Source organism: Mustela nivalis, assembly GCF_964662115.1.
Source record: "Mustela nivalis genome assembly, chromosome: 11".
NCBI lineage: Eukaryota > Metazoa > Chordata > Mammalia > Carnivora > Mustelidae > Mustela > Mustela nivalis.
In genome coordinates, this window is record NC_139030.1 from 56845222 (window position 1) to 56859218 (window position 13997).

A 13997-nucleotide genomic window follows, 5' to 3' on the forward strand; every position below is an offset into this window, starting at 1 on the left:
CTGTCTCTCTGCCTACTTGTGATCTCTCTCTGTGTCAAATAAATGAATAAAACATATATATGTATATTATATTTATATATATAAATGATTTATATATATTATTTATATATAATGTATATATATTATTATTTATATATAATATATATATAAAATTTCCATCACATTTCTATCACACTTTATTTTTTTTTAAAGATTTTTTTCTTTATTTATCTGACAGAGATCACAAGTATGCAGAGAGGCAGGCAGAGAAAGAGGAGGAAGCAGGCTCCCTGCAGAGCAGAGAGCCCGATGTGGGGCTCAATCCCAGGACCCTGGGTTCATGACCTGAGCCGAAGGCAGAGGCTTAACCCACTGAGCCACCCAGGTGCCCCTCTATCACACTTTAGATTGCATTCTATACTATAGGTTGCATTTGATCACCTTCTTAGTGATCCAGGCAGATACATGGACTTGGCAGTCCACTGCGATTGGAATGTTGCTCCAGGGATGCTACACCCAATAGTGAACATTAAGAAGTCATAGGTTTGTCCATTATATTTGTAAATAACACAGGAAATTCATTAACACCTGTCCTGGAAACTCAAATTTGGTGGATTGAGTGAGAGAAGTATGTTGCATAATAAAGACCCACTGAGGGGACGCCTGGGTGGCTCAGTTGGTTAAGCAGCTGCCTTTGGCTCAGGTCATGATCCCAGCATCCTGGGATCGAGTCCCACATCGGGCTCCTTGCTCTGCAGGGAGCCTGCTTCTCCCTCTGACTCTGCCTTCCACTATGTCTGCCTGTGCTCGCTCTCGCTCTCTCTCTCTCTGACAAATAAATAAATAAAATCTTTATAAAAAAAAAAAAAAGACCCACTGAGGAGTCTGATCTTCCCATTCATTGTAATCTATCTAATCATTATCTAAAGTGACAGGGAGGCAAAATCAAAATGCAGTGTATTTCTTCTTGTTTATCATGAGTTCCACAGGTAGTACACAAGATAATTTTAGATGGACATTTTTCACATTCATAGATTTGTACTTACCTCAATGCATACTAGAAAAATATATAAAAGGCATATTGGATCTGTGATTTAATGGTTATTATTGCTTAAGATGACACACAATTTAGTCACCTATTAAAAATATTAAGTAAACAATAACACAAATAAGCTGTGGGTGAGAAAAATTATGAAATGATGAATAAATGAAAAAAATTTCAAAAACACTAGACAGTGATCTTGGTCATAGGTAAATCTGAGTTTAAAAATTGATTCCAGTGGTGCCTGGGTGGCTCAGCTGGTAAAGCGTCTGACTCTTGATTTTGGCTCAGGTCATGATTTCAGGGTTGTGAGATCGAATGCCTCACCCCACATTGGGCTCCACACTCAGTGGGGAGTCTGCTTCTCTCTCCCTCCCTCTGCCCCTCCCCCTGCTCTCTGTCAAATAAATAAATAAATCTTTAAAAAATAAATCTACTTCATCACTTTCTATTCACATAAGCTTGGGAAATTATTTACTTTCCTCGGTTATATTGGTTATGTCTAGTTACTTTAGCATAGACCAAAATATTATTGGCTTAAATAACTTAAAACTTTTTTTGTTTTATAAACATATAATATATTTTTATCCCCTGGGGTGCAGGTCTGTGAATTGCCAGGTTTACACACTTCACAGCACTCACCATAGCATATACCCTCCCCAATGTCCATAACCCCACCCCCCTTCTCCCAACGCCCCCCGCCCCAGCAACCCTCAGTTTGTTTTGTGAGATTAAGGGTCACTTAGGGTTTGTCTCCCTTCCAATCCCATCTTGTTTCATTTATTCTTCTCCTACCCCCTTAACCCCCCATGTTGCATCACCACTTCCTCATATCAGGGAGATCATATGATAGTTGTCTTTCTCCGCTTGATTTATTTCACTAAGATGATACGCTCTAGTTCCATCCACGTTGTTGCAAATGGCAAGATTTCATTTCTTTTGATGGATGCATAGTATTCCATTGTGTATATATACCACATCTTCTTGATCCATTCATCTGTTGATGGACATCTAGGTTCTTTCCATAGTTTGGCTATTGTGGACATTGCTGCTATAAACATTCGGGTGCACGTGCCCCTTTGGATCACTACGTTTGTATCTTTAGGGTAAATACCCAGTAGTGCAATTGCTGGGTCATAGGGAAGTTCTATTTTCAACATTTTGAGGAACCTCCATGCTGTTTTCCAGAGTGGTTGCACCAGCTTGCATTCCCACCAACAGTGTAGGAGGGTTCCCCTTTCTCCACATCCTCACCAGCATCTGTCATTTCCTGACTTGTTTATTTTAGCCATTCTGACTGGTGTAAGGTGATATCTCATTGTGGTTTTGATTTGTATTTCTCTGATGCCGAGTGATATGGAGCACTTTTTCATATGTCTGTTGGCCATCTGGATGTCTTTGCAGAAATGTCTGTTCATTTCCTCTGCCCATTTCTTGATTGGATTATTTGTTCTTTGGGTGTTGAGTTTGCTAAGTTCCTTATAGATTTTGGACACTAGTCCTTTATCTGATATGTCGTTTGCAAATATCTTCTCCCATTCTGTCAGTTGTCTTTTGGTTTTGTTAACTGTTTCCTTTGCTGTGCAAAAGCTTTATATCTTGATAAAATCCCAATAGTTCATTTTTGCCCTTGCTTCCCTTGCCTTTGGCAATGCTCCTAGGAAATGTTGTTGTGGCTGAGGTCAAAGAGGTTGCTGCCTGTGTTCTCCTCAAGGATTTTGATGGATTCCTTTCTCACATTGAGGTCCTTCATCCATTTTGAGTCTATTTTCATGTGTGGTGTAAGGAAATGGTCCAATTTGATTTTTCTGCATGTGGCTGTCCAATTTTCCCAACACCATTTATTGAAGAGGCTGTCTTTTTTCCATTGGACATTCTTTCCTGCTTTGTAGAAGATGAGTTGACCATAGAGTTGAGGGTCTATTTCTGGGCTCTCTATTCTGTTCCATTGATCTATGTGTCTGTTTTTGTGCCAGTACCATGCTGTCTTGATGATGACAGCTTTGTAATAGAGCTTGAAGTCTGGAATTGTGATGCCACCAACTTTGGCTTTCTTTTTCAATATTCCTTTGGCTACTCGAGGTCTTTTCTGGTTCCATATAAATTTTAGGATTATTTGTTCCATTTCTTTGAAAAAGATGGATGGTACTTTGATAGAAATCGCATTAAATGTGTAGATTGCTTTAGGTAGCATAGACATTTTCACAATTAAAACGTTTTTTTTCTATCTCACATGAAAGCTCAAGGTAGTGAGGGAGTCAGGGTGGCACTGCTCCATGAAGCTGTCTAGAAGCCTGGGGTCCTTCCACTCAGCTGTTGCATCATTCCCTACTACACTATGTGGGAAGGGGAAAGAGGAAGTGTGGGGCAAGCAGCTTTTTATTAGGCACATGAACTAGAATTTACACATATCAATTTTGTTTACATTCTAATAATTGCAAGAGACTATCGTCTCTAGTGGGATGGAAGGAAACAATGGAACTTAAGACACTGGACATCAAGCAACAAAGGTCAAGGAACCCTGAGAGTTAGAAAACAAAGGAGTGGAGCTCTTTAGTCCCCCCAGTTGTCCCAGCTTCCGCTCTGGAGAAAGTTTCCAAACCTTAGTACAGGAAGGAAGAACTTAGTTGGAGCCCAGTGTCTACTTGAGTTGAGAAGATAGAAGTAGGAGTCTGAGAAAACCCGTTTGCTAGAGTTCACAGGGTTGTGTTCCAGAGAGGAGAGAGATCACAGGGAGAACACCAGATATCTGCAGAGAGACTGAATTTAGTGATTAGTTGAGTGTTGATCAGTATATGTATGTGGCTGGGTAAAGAACGATGTGAAAGGACTAAGGGAACAGTGAGTGGTTTGTCGGGACAAGGAATAATACCAATTCCCAACATCTAGACTTAAAAAAAAAAAAAAGCAAAACCAAAAACAACTTCATAATTCAAACAGCATCAGTTAGAGCACCAAGAAGGGTATGCTTCATTAGTGGGGAATAATTAGCCTTAGACTAATTGCAGGTCTGGTCCTGCTTAAAAAGCTTAAAAGCAAACCCCCAAGGATCAAAGTGTTTCTACATAACTGAACCAGATTCAATATTAAGATTTCAATCCTCCCCAAGCTAATTCTAAAACTCATATGGAAATGAAAAGGATGAAAAGGACTTAGAAAAACCAAAAGAACTCTGAAAAGGAAGAACAAAGCTGAAGAACTTACGCTACCTGTCTTATTACACAACTGGAAGAATCCAGACAATGATATCTGACAGATCTAGAATCAAATCCCAGTTCCATCTCATACTTACATTGGGCAAGTCACCTTTACTGATGTAAGCAGCAGTTGTCTTATCTGTAAAATCAAAATAAGATTAAACTCATAGGATATGTGACTGGATGAAATTAGTGTATATAATGAACTTAGCACAGTACTGGACTTAACAAAGAACGTCACCTTTTCTCATTCATTCAACCCCAGGCTCCACTGGACAGGAAGGAACTCTCTCTCTTAATTATTCTTGATTGTTAGGGCCTTAAAGAACTCAGTTCTCAAGCCCAATTCATTGCTTTCTAGTGGTTCACAAACTTCTCTTTTATTCTAAATAGTTTGGCTTTGGAATACTTAAAAATTTTTTAAAGATTTAATTAATTAATTAATTAATTAGCTTAAGAAAGAGGTAGTGAGTGAGCAAGCGAGCAAGTAAAGGGGAGGGGCAGAGAGAAAGAGAAGCAGACTCCCGGGATGAGCAGGGAGCCTCATGCAGGGTTCGATCCGAGGACCCAGAGATCAACAGATTGGTCTACCCAGGCACCCAACTTTAATGTTCACTTATGGAAAATCTTAATATAGATCTGTAAATCTTTGCCTAGGATAGTATTAGAACTAAGCATAGTCAAAATGAAAAATATGAAATAAAAAATAGATTATAAAATACAAAATATTAAAAAATAGTATAGTGTGATGGGTAAAACTTATCCAAAGATTTAAACTTTACTTCTAGGGTTCCTTGGGTGGTTCAGTGGGTTGAGTTGCTGCCTCTGGCTCAGAACATGATCCCAGGGTCCTGGAATGGAGTCCCACATCAGGCTCCCTGCTCAGCAAAGAACCTAGTTCTCCCTCTCCCTCTGCTGCTCTCCCTGCTTGTGCTCTATCCAATAGATTTTAAAAATCTTAAAAAATAAATAAATTTTACTTCTAGTAAACCCAAGTTCAAGGCATAAATAGTATTAATTATAAGACAAATCTTTAATTTCAGAATAGTGTATTTAGAATTGCCCTGGTGGTCTGTAAGCTCAATATAAGAGTGTAAGCAGGGGTGCATGGGTTGCTCAGTTGGTTAAGTATCACACTCTTGATTTTGGCTCAAGGTCATGAATGATCTCAGGGTTGTGAGATGGAGACCTGTGTAGAGCCGTGCTTAAGATTCTCAATCTCCCTCTCTCCCTCTCCCTCTATTCCTCCCTGCCCCCCTTAAAAAACAAACAAACAAAAACAACAAAGAGAGTATAAGCAAATGCTGTCATTTAAAAACTTAGCATGATATTGAGTCATTTTGCATAAAATTTTGTTTATAAGAATTTCATATTAGAATGTCTGATGACTAGTATTTCACATCTTCAGAATCTACCCCTTTCATTTAGTAGTTAAAAAAAAAAAAAAAAAAGGAAAGAAATCTGTAGGTCACCAGGCTAGATAAGTAGGTAGACCATAGAACATGAGACTATTGATTTCAGGGCGGTGAGTTCAAGCCCCATGTTGGGCATAAAATTTACTTAAAAAAAAAAATTGAATTCTGCTTATCATACTTTAAATTCCAGCATGAACCCTTAAAACCACTACCAAAGCCATTTGACCCCTTTTTACTGGTGTAACATAGACCTGGCCATTTTTTTACATCTTCCCACTATTTTATTACTTCAATGCATATTCTGTTTCATGTTATTAAGTTTGCAGAAATATTCACAATTTATTACTTTTTTCCCAATAACATTGAGCGTGTAGTATCTTTCTCCTGGTATATTCAGGAGAAAAATGACTGATGTCATCCACAGCTAAAGACTGACTTGTTATGAAAAATGGTTAATAAACAACAAATTTAATTCTAATCTTTAAAGAAAATCCAGTTTCCGTTTAATCTCCATCACATGTTCTTTGCTTATTCTAAAGAGCTGGCCCTTTCCGTATAATGTCTTACTTCTGGCCATTTTCGTGGTTAGATTTGGTGTTTAAGACATATTTTCCTCCACTTCCACCTCCCTATCATTGTGAGACTCACCAAAATCTCCATCTTTTCCATGTGGATACTTCCTAAAACCCTCCCATTCTTGTTCTAATAAGCACATGCAAGAAAGTAATCTCTCCCTATTTTTGGCCTGACAAGGCCCCTTTTGGAATCCAACATCTAACATTTATTACCACATTTTAAGAAAAAGAAAAAGCAATAGTAATAATTGTTTTAATAATAGAAAACATGAATAAAGATGAGAATAATTTGGTTTTTTTTTAAACCTAGAATAAAAAAACAAACCTAAGGGATGAATTCAAATGAATGCTAAGTTATTTCAGGAAAAACGCTAAATGTCCTCTATTCCATGTAAGATACAGAATGACAATTTTGCAGAACTTTATTAACAATAAATAAAGAAGGCTTTATCAACTGTAAGGACAGTATAAATCATTTCTGTCCTTAATAGATTAAAAATAAGATATACAGGGAAGTACCCAATTTTTTGAGTGATAATGTCCTATCTTTCATTTACTACTTGGAGAATCTGTAGATGAAAGAAGCTTAAGTACTTCTCCTAAAATTGTTAGTGTGCAGACTAGCCAGAAAAAGTAGAAGAGCGAAGACCTAGTGGCTTACTAATTCTACAGTATAATTTTTCCTTTTTTCAAAAATTTTAATTGCAGTATATAGTTAATATACAGTCTTATATTAGTTTCAGTTGTACAATATAGTGACTCAAACCATGATTTTTTTTTTTGAACTAGCTTAAGTGATCAGAGATGCTGTGTGTATTTTCGCTTAAGGAAATTGCCTATATCAGATCACTATTGAAAATTCCTTTTTTTTTTTTAATTCCAGGGTTCAAAAGACTACTACTGTCATTTACTATTTCAATATGTAGAATGTTGCTTGCATAAAATTTTACTCTCTTCTTAAGAATTAGAGTAAAGGGCGCCTGGGTGGCTCAGTGGGTTAAGCCGCTGCCTTCCGCTCGGGTCATGATCTCAGGGTCCTGGGATCAAGTCTCAAATCGGGCTCTTTGCTCAGCAGGGAGCCTGCTTCCTTCTCTCTCTCTACCTGCCTCTCAGTGTACTTGTAATTTCTCTCTGTCAAATAAATAAATAAAATCTTAAAAAAAAAAAAAAAGAATTAGAGTAAAATATTTTTCTTAATTTCATTAAGTCCTCAAACTGACAACTAGCTTCTATTTTTTAAAAGATTTTGTTTATTTATTTGCAAGAAAGGGAGAGAGCCCACACAGAGGGAGAGGCGGAGGGAAAGGGAAAAACAGGCTCCTTGCTGAGCAGGGCGCCTGATGCGGAGCTAGATCCCAGGACTCCAGAATGGGATCATGACCAGAGCCCAAGGCAGATGCCTAATGGACTGAGCCACCCAAGCACCCCTACTTAGCTTCTATTTTAAAAGTAAAAACATTAGTGACTCATTGGTTAGGACTTACATAAAGGTCTGAACCTCTTATAAAATAAACCTGATCCTCTTACAAATATGAGAATTAAATCAAAATGTGTGAAGTATCAGAAAATGTTGCTCTAGTTAAACTTCAAAAGCTTTCTTAGCCTCTAATGAGGTAGCTTAAACAAGATCATCTTTGTTGGATGTTATTAATTGGGTCTATAAAGAATTCTATTATTAGAGTATAACTATTTTTATAATAAAGTTATTTGATTTGTAGATTAGTTCACTGTAAAACCCCTTTAATCTTTGTATTAGTTTTCCTGGCATTTCATGATTTCTTTCTATAATTATTGTGTTTAACTAAATGAAGCAATAAGCTTAATGTTTTAAAATATTAGTGTAATAGAGGAATTTCCTAACAATTCAGGTGAAAATGAGCTCATTTATAGAGAGGATTTATATTCATTCATAAAATGACAAGAATTCTTTACAGAAGGATGGTAACATTTTAAATAAATCTCAGCCACTTAGTGAAAAGTTTGAAAGTGGTAATCTGAGACTACAAATAATTTAAGGATTAAATAAAGACCAGATTATTTTTCCTTACCAGGAAGTAATTTTTTTATTTTATTTTTCAAAACATAAACAGGCTATACAAACATTTTAAAATAATATTCATAGGGCACCTTTGGGGCTCAGATAACCAGTTAAGTGTCTGCCTTTGGCTCAGGTCATGACCCCAGGGTCCTGGGATTGAGCCCCAAATCAGACTCCCTGCTAAACGGGGAGTCTACTTCTCCCTTTCTCTCTCCCTCCAACTTGTGTTCTCACTCACTCTCTCTTCCTCTCAAGTAAAGAAATAAAAATCTTTAAAAAATAATACATGCAAAACATCAAACCATATATATATATACACACACACACGTATGTATGTATATATCCTTTTATATATTTTTTTACATATATAAGTAGATTTTTTTTCGTGCAGTAACTTTCTGAGACTAGCATGCAAAAAGGCTTCCTGGAATTGTAATAATTACCACGGTATCTGCTACAGAATTGCCTCAAAGGTGACTCCTCCTTACAATAAGATATTTTGGATTTGGTTATAAAATGTTTCTAATGATTAATTGTTTGGGGTAATTTTTAAACCTAAACACACACACACATTGTATATTTCTTTGAAAAGTCTATTCCATTTTTCTCTAACCTGCACATTTTTAGACTCTGTAGTACCATAATTACTACATTAAGAAATTAAGAAATTAAATAATCAATAATGGGACATGTGAAAAAGACTTAAAGCCATCAAAACTACTGAGAACTAAAGAAACAGAAAAAGTCAACAGGCTATTTATTCAATTATTACAAAAGAGGATTTATTTCAAGGGCTACTTACTCTTAACAAAGGGATAGTGAAAAGAAAAAAACAAAACAAAATAGCCCAAGTTTGGACCAGATTATGTTGCTATGGATCAGTTAACTGCTCTGGGCCTCAGTGTGCACGAGGAGAGAGTGGTTTTCCATTTCTTCTTTCTCTTCTTTTTCTTATTCTAGCAACTGAGCGTTTTGTTAAATGGAGTCTTACCATGGAGCTCCAATACATAAAACACACACATGCAGAACTGCTCTTTGTTCCCCCTTTTGTTTCTTTAAAGCAGGAAGAAGTAGTTCTTGAGACAGTTGTGCTGTGCAGATACGCTTCTCATCTCTGGCAGTGAATAGGGCATTTATTCCAGTTTTGCAGACTATGATGAGAAGAAAAACCATAATTATTATTACATTAGCAACTCCGAAGAATCCCCATTCTGCGGAGGAGAACCACGTGGCCGGGTTAAGCCACCAAGACTGTTGGAAAGAGATTGCCAAGCTTCTGTGTGAAGCTTGTGATTCTCCACCGCCCTCAATGAGGTGAAGATTGGACCCTTTAGCTGCTGAATGTCAAAAGTTAAACTATGGGGGCGCCTGCGTGGCTCAGTGGGTTGGGCCTCTGCCTTCAGTTCAGGTCATGATCTCGTGGTCCTGGGATTGAGCCCCGCGTTGGGCTCTCTGCTCAGCAGGGAGCCTGCTTCCCCCTCTCTCTTTGCTTGCCTCTATACCTATTTGTAATCTGTCAAGTAAATAAATAAAATCTTAAAAAAAAATAAAAGTTAAAATATATGGAGTGATCCATGCATTTATTTCTTTATCTTTTACCAATCATGGGCACGGGGTGGGGGGGGTTGGTGGGGGGGTAATACAGATGGATGTGGGAGCCCAGTCACCTAGGAGGCGTTGCCGGCAGGCTAGGACTTCTTGTTTTTCTCCAAGATATGTGGAAGACGTCATAGTATTTTTTTTTTTTTTTTTGATCAATAGTTTGTTGAAGTTGAAATTCCCTTGTGGTATTAATAGCCAGCTGAACCACAGAGGCAGCCGAGTGAGAAAGAGAGGCAGCTGCCACGCGATAATAACTGAGTCAGCCGCCATAATGCCCACAATGAGCAGGCCCAAGAAGCGCTTAGAGTGTCCGATGTCAGAGAATGCCTGACTCAGAAGGCTGATGGATTTGGATCCTTCCCAATCTCTGGTAAAATCAGCAGGGATAAAGGAACAGGCCTGCCTACTTAGTACAAAGACTGAGGATGCATGAAGTTCAGACAAGTTAGAATATGAAAGGACAGGTGAAGCAATTAGGAGAGATAATGAAATCTTTGTCTTTATACAAGGACGGGTAACTGAAAACCAAGACAGAAGGGTGAAGAGTGCCTGAGATAATTTGCTCTAGGAGAGTCCACGATAAGGTCACAAAGTAATTGGAGGTTGTTTTTTGTTTCTTGTTTTTTTTTTCTTTTTGTAAACTGCATGCTGAACTTTGAAGGGGAAAAATCAATGTCCTAGTCTCCATAAAGAAGACTGGATTAGAAATGCTTCAAGAAGCCAGGAGGGGCGCTATATCCCTTGCGATTTTATGGGATAAGAACTGTAGAAGGTCCAAGAATGGCCAGAGGACCAGTTGCAGAGAGGTATTACAAGACACATTACAAGTAAAGACGGGACAGGTCTCCACTTGGTGGTACTGTATGGTCCCAGCTGTGAAATATGGGGAACCCGCCCTCTATAAGACTCTCATGTGATCTGACCACCAGAGGGGGTCCATTTGCTATTTTGTTTACAGGAGGGCAGGGGAGAATGACTCAAATCCGTGGTGATACCACCGTGAGATTCACTTCCCATAGAGAGGTAGGTTAAATTAGCCCTTTGGTTGTCATGAGGAGGAATGCAAGGTTAAAAATTCTGAATCACAGGTCTAGCACAGAAGATATTAGTAGTGGAGACACATAAGGGTAGGATGGAGGAATAAACACTGAAGTTAGGTGAGACTGAGATCCAGACAGGGCCATTGACATGAGGGGTGTCAAAGGGCATGGGAATTCTTCCCACCACATTAGTGACATTGTTGAAAATAAGGAAAGCGGGCATCTGCTCAGGCAACAGGTTTGGGGAAGGGGATTTATATCACAGGCCCAATAAAATGACATGAAGCACCTAGGCAGCCGCAGAAGAAAGACAAGACTACACACCATGATAGAACTGGTGTTAAGCACAGATACCACAGCCAAGCACGTGTTTTATGGAGTTGAGGGTTTCTGGTCTGTTGTAGAATCTCCTCGGCTTTCGGGGTCGTCTTTTTGAGGTCTCCCCAGGTCACGAATTTGGCCTTGTGGATACTGGCACATGACAGGCAACTGCTTCTCCTCTAGATTCAGGTGCCTCATCTGAGGGACTGGATTCTGGCTGTGCCAGGCCAGGTAATGTTTAATGTTTCTAGCAGGGATCCACACTGGTCCATCCTGAGTGGAAGCACAAGCACAACTCGCCCCCACGTTGTGAGTTCTACTGGTCCTTGCCAGATGCCCCTGTTTGGGTCCTTCCAGAGTCCTTGGCCACATCGTGTTGATGGGGAGTGAGATTTAAAATGTTTTTCGGCCAGAGTTTCAAAATCAGGATTTAAATTTAAAAAGATTTAGAGTAAGCAGTGCTTTCTGTAATTGGGCTATAGGACCCATATCTCCCCCTTTTTGTTTTTGTATCACAAGTTTAAAGGTAGAATGTGCTCTCTCAATAATAGCCTGATCTTGGGGGTTATATGGGATTCCAGTAATTTGTTTAAGGCCCCAGAGCATACAAAATTTAGCAAAGGATTGAGTAGTATAGGTTGGTCCATTATGTTTTTATAGTTGTAGGAATGCCTAGAATGGGAAATGTGTGTGGTAAAGAAGTTTAATAATGTGCTTTGTGGTTTCTCTAGCTAGGGCTGAGATTAAAATGTAATTGGAAAAGGTATCAATAATGACATGAACATAACATAACTGGCCAAAGGAGGGTATATGGGTCCCATCCATTTGCCAGATTTCATTAGGAGTGAGCCCACGGGGGTTAACTCTGGAAGGAGGGGGAGAGGTACCTGTACCTTGACAATCAGAACATTGAGCAATGACTTGCCTAGCTAGAGTCTGGGATATGGAGAACTCCTTGCTAAGAGATCTCCAATTTTGATGAAAAAACGAATGTGAAAGACGGGCTTTTTCTAATAACAAAATCATTAATTACCATGGCATCTGCTCGATGGTTCCTGACCACGAGGGGGCCTGGGAGGACCAAGTGAGAGCATATAGGACCTGTGTAAACTGCATGAGAACGTTGCCTTAGCAAATGTTGTAGAGAATCAAAAAGCATAAAAACAGCTGGCAGCAAACAGGGTTTGATGTAGGCAGTTTCAATATTTCGGCAGACAAAGACAGCCTGAGCCGAATCACTAAGAATGTTTAAGGGTTCATTCGGAAAAGATTCCAAAGCTAATATCAAGGCTCTTGAGTTCTCCTCTCTGGGTAGTTTGGAATACTGAGTAAACAAGCACTGACTCATTGCCCCATATACTCTAGCTTTTCCAGTTTTTCCAGACCCATCTGTAAAAACAGTGCATTAGGAGTGGGAGACGAGGCATTGTGAAAGGGTGGCGAGCAGCAAAGTGAATGAAGTATCTTATCAGAAGGTAATGAATAGCTAACAATGCCAACAAAGTCAGCAAGAGCAATTCATGCAGGGAAACGATTATTGTGCATGAAGGAAAACTGTTCCCGAGCAACGGGGATATGAAATACATGTGGGTCTATCCTTGACGGGTGTAGGCATCTCGGCTTTTACTTATAATAGTGGACATCATATCTGGATATGGGGAAATAGATTTGGGTGGGTATTAGCCCAGAATATCCATTCTAAATATTGGAGGTTTAGGGTGAGTTGACCAAGGAGTCCAGAAGGCATTTTTTGCGTGGGGAAAAAAAAACAAACGAGTATCAGAATTAGCCTCAATTCTAGAGAGATATGGGGAAGATAGGCCCCCTTCAACCAAGGAAACCTCCTGTGTAGCCAAGGGGATTAATTCTCCAAGGGGCGGGGGAGGAGGTTAGAGAAGCGTCCACTTGCAAGGTTGCACATAAGTTGGACGAGGAATGCGCTGGAATCCTGAAACTCTTTTGAATCCTCAAAATCTCCTAGGAGTTTTTGGAAGTCATTAAGAGTCCTTAATTGCTTTTTATCTATAGTTAATCTCTGTGGTTTAATTGTTCTTTCAGAGCAAATAACCTAGATATTTCCAGGGTGAAACGAGTTGAATTTTATCTGAGGATATTAACATACCTTGCATGGCTACAGTGTTTTGCAAGAAGGCAAGTACTTTTGGTAGTCTCTGAATCAGGATGAGTTCAAAGTTCATGAGTTCATCATCCATATGATGAATAATTCTGGCATAAAACCATTTATCTCTCACAAGTTGAGATACTCTATGTACATGATGCTGACACATGGTGGAGCTATTTAGGACTATTTAGCTATTAGGACTATCAAGGACTTTCCATTGGTATCGTTCAGAAGGAGTTTGATTATTAACAGTGGGAACTATGAAAGTGAATTTTTCTTTGTCCCAACGGGCTAGAAGGATGGTGAAAAAGCAATCTTTTAAATCAATGACTACCAAGAACCCGATCTTTAGGAATCATTGCAGGGGATGGCAGTCCTTGTTGAAGTGGCCCCACAGGTTGAAGAACTACACTGATAGTTCTGAGGTCATTGTCCTGACCTTTAAGGAATTACAAAAATAAAAGAATTCCAAGGGCTAGTATAGAGTTCTATGTGTCCTAACTTTAATTGTTCTCAGATAAGAGCTTCTGCTTGTATTAATTTCTCCCCTTTAAGGGGTCACTGTTTAACCCAAACTGGTTTAGAAGTTAACCATGTTAAGGGCAGGGGAGAAATAAGGACAGTGGCCCCAATTAAAAAAGGGGTTTCCCTAATTTTCATTCCCTA

The 13997-nt window shown here is 38.9% G+C and overlaps 1 long non-coding RNA gene across 1 annotated transcript; it reads right to left on the reverse strand.

The window, feature by feature from the left end:
• Positions 1 to 3203: 3203 nt before the first annotated feature.
• Positions 3204 to 9352, reverse strand: LOC309844419. Its single transcript, XR_014300675.1, has 3 exons — positions 9238 to 9352; positions 4314 to 4357; positions 3204 to 3357 (listed from the first exon to the last, which is right to left on the reverse strand). It is a non-coding gene; the product is annotated as an uncharacterized lncRNA (long non-coding RNA).
• Between the last annotated feature and the right edge of the window lie 4645 nt (positions 9353 to 13997).